The 2933-nt window shown below is 40.7% G+C and overlaps 1 non-coding gene across 1 annotated transcript; it reads left to right on the top strand.

The window, feature by feature from the left end:
• The first annotated feature begins 1130 nt into the window (after positions 1-1130).
• LOC112535725 lies at positions 1131-1237 on the top strand. The gene has a single exon (XR_003079807.1). It is a non-coding gene; the product is annotated as a small nucleolar RNA R71 (small nucleolar RNA).
• Positions 1238-2933: the final 1696 nt, after the last annotated feature.

The following is a 2933-nucleotide window of genomic DNA, read 5'->3' as shown; positions in this document are numbered from 1 at the left end:
ATCTCCTCTTTTTGCTCAATATCTCCTTCAAAAATCTCGCGTACTTTGGCATCTGCAAAATAGCCTCAACAAAAGGAAGGTTAATGCGTAGTTGTTTAAAAAGGTCTAGAAACTTACCGAATCACGCTTCAACCTTTTCACCGCCTCATCAGCGAGGATATGGATAGTGGTCGGTACTCTCATTGGACTTTTCTTCTTATCCTCAGCTCTCATAGGCTCTATCTCCTCAGGCTCTGTTACTTCCTAGCAGGCTCATCCTGCACAACAACATCATCATTATTAGCTACAAGTAAGGAACTAGATAACTGCCTACCGGATCGCAAGGTGATAGCCTTGTAGTTCTCCCTCGGGTTAGACTCTATAGTGCTGGGTAGTGTCCCTGGTTGTCTCTCAGCCAACATCTTAGAAATCTAGCCTATCTGGTTCTCCAAATTCTGAATGGAGGCCTGCTGATTCCTAAGTGTGATATTCGTCTGCTGAAATCTATTGTCGGTAGAGGACACAAATTTCATCACCAACTCCTCGAGATTGGGCTTCTTCTCTTGAGGTGGAGGCAGTTGGGGTGGACCAGCTTGCGGTTGTGGCTGTTGCTGATGCAATCTTTGAAACCGGGTGGTCCCTAGGCGTTGTTATTGCTCCAACTAAAGTTAGAATGATTGCACCAACCGGGGTTGTATGTATTGCTGTACAGATTGTTCTGCTGTCTAGGTGCATTACCCACATAGTCTACCTGTTCAAGATCAGCAGAAACAATAAAGGATGAAGAAGTGGAAGGTGAAGCAACCATACCTCCCGCATTACAGTTTGCACCGTAGCGCGGGTCACTACAGAACTTACAGCTTATCTGGGTTGCATGAACGGGCATCTGAACCTGGTCTAATCTCTTGGTCATAAGCTCCACTTGAGCTGCCAAGGCTGCTGTGGAATCTAGCTGGTTGACCACTCCCTGCTTGACTGGCCGACTCTTAGAGGATTGCCACTGGTAGTTGTTCATGTCCATCTCCTCTATCATATTCTGCGCCTGCTCCAGTGTCTTACTGTTCAGGGCCCCACCTGCTACAACATCTACCATCTGCCTAGTAGCAAGGTTCAAACCGCTGTAGAAAGTCTGAACCTGCATCCATACTGGTAGTTCGTGGTGCGGGCAACATCAGAACAAGTCCTTGTACCTCTCCCAGGCCTCATACATGCTCTCGTCATCAAACTGCACAAAAAAAGATATATCATTTCTCAATCTAGTAGTTTTAGCAGGAGGAAAGTACTTATATAAAAACTTTTCAGCTAAAGATCTCCATGCCGTAATAGTGTTAGCTGGGAGTGACTGCAACCATCTTTTTGCTCGGTTCCTCAAAGAAAAAGGAAACAACCTCAACCGAATGCTATCATCAGTTGTTCCATTTATCTTGAAGGTGTCACAGATCTCGAAGAAGTTGGCTATGTGAACGTTTGGGTCCTCGCTCGGCAGTCCTCCATTGTACACTATTCTGGACCATTTGTATCACATTCGGCTTTATCTCAAAGTTATTGGCTGCCACAGATGTCGCAATATACTTGTCTATGTCCCCTCAAGAGAAGGTCTAGTAAACTCGTACATTGTCCTGTTCTCATTCGCAGCTTCATTATTGTCTCCCATCCCTGCTGGTCTATTCACAGGGGCTTCAATCTCTATCTGGCGCTTCCTCTTCTTCTTGCATACGCTTCCTCAAAAGATGGAGGGATCTCTTCAGTTCAGCAAGAGGGTCTACAGGAGTAGGATTAGAGCTCCTAGTCATAAACTACCAGAAATTAAGAGGCATCAACAAAAGAACACAAAAATGAATAACAAAAAAGATAAAGAATAAAAAGAATGGAAATTATAGAAAATAAAAATGGCTAGATTAGCACAAACACAAATTCACTCTAGTTCATACAAAAGTTCTCCAGCAACGGCGCCAAAAACTTGATAGGATGTTTATGTAGCTACAATCTAAAGTAGTGAACCTATCGATTCAGACTAGCACTAATGGCGAGTATCAAGGTCGTATTCTTGGGAAAGGGTGATCTTAGAACTACTACAGCATCTTATATTATCTAATCTTAACAAAATTGATGAAGTTACTATTCTATAACTATATGCAAGCTAAGTGATTAAATAAATGTCAAACAATCTGCAAAGATTTAGTGAAACAATCAAAGGGAGAAAGCAAACCCAAGGGGACCTAAGCTAGTTAGATTTTAGTGAAGGTAGAGATTATATTGATTACCAATTATGATTACCCGTGAGTGGATTCTAAATTGAATTTGATTTCCCTCTCGAGAACATCGAATTCCTAAACCTAAGAACCTAAACAATAGAATATCTTCCTAAGGATTAATTTTAGGTTAGCCTTAAGATTAATCCATTGCTATTAAGAGTTGTTAATTCTTAATTCGGCTCGTCAATTACCCTTATCTCTAAGTGATCATTAACTAGTCCTTGCTATTCAAATTTCCAATTACTAAATGAGTTTCTCAATTACATAAAGCAATCCGAACAACATAATTCACAACGTCTCATGAATAATGCAATTTCTTATTAATAATGAAAGTAGGAAGAATACAAGCATTGATAATCAAAATCTTATAAACATTAAATGCAATCCAACAAACAAGGGAACCCCAATGGGTTCAACAGTTCTAGCTACTCATGCTAACAAATAACACAAAGTAAGGAACAAATACAGAAAAGCAAATTGAAAACGTGTATACCCTTCTTCTTCAAATCAGATGAACAACCCTAAATCCCTAAATCTGAATAATAAACCACAATTGCCTCTTGAATGCCTCCAAATCCACTCTTGATCTTCAATGTGATGCTTAAACCACTCGAGTTCGTCCTTCAATATGCGAAATAGTTTCCCAAAGTCGAATATCAAAGTCTGAAAAAGGGTGGCTCGTGCGTGTATGTGAGATCT

This window comes from Ricinus communis, chromosome 2 (assembly GCF_019578655.1).
Source record: "Ricinus communis isolate WT05 ecotype wild-type chromosome 2, ASM1957865v1, whole genome shotgun sequence".
Taxonomy (NCBI): Eukaryota; Viridiplantae; Streptophyta; class Magnoliopsida; order Malpighiales; family Euphorbiaceae; genus Ricinus; species Ricinus communis.
The sequence above is the reverse complement of the archived record's forward strand: the minus strand, read 5'-3'. Positions and strand labels throughout refer to the sequence as shown.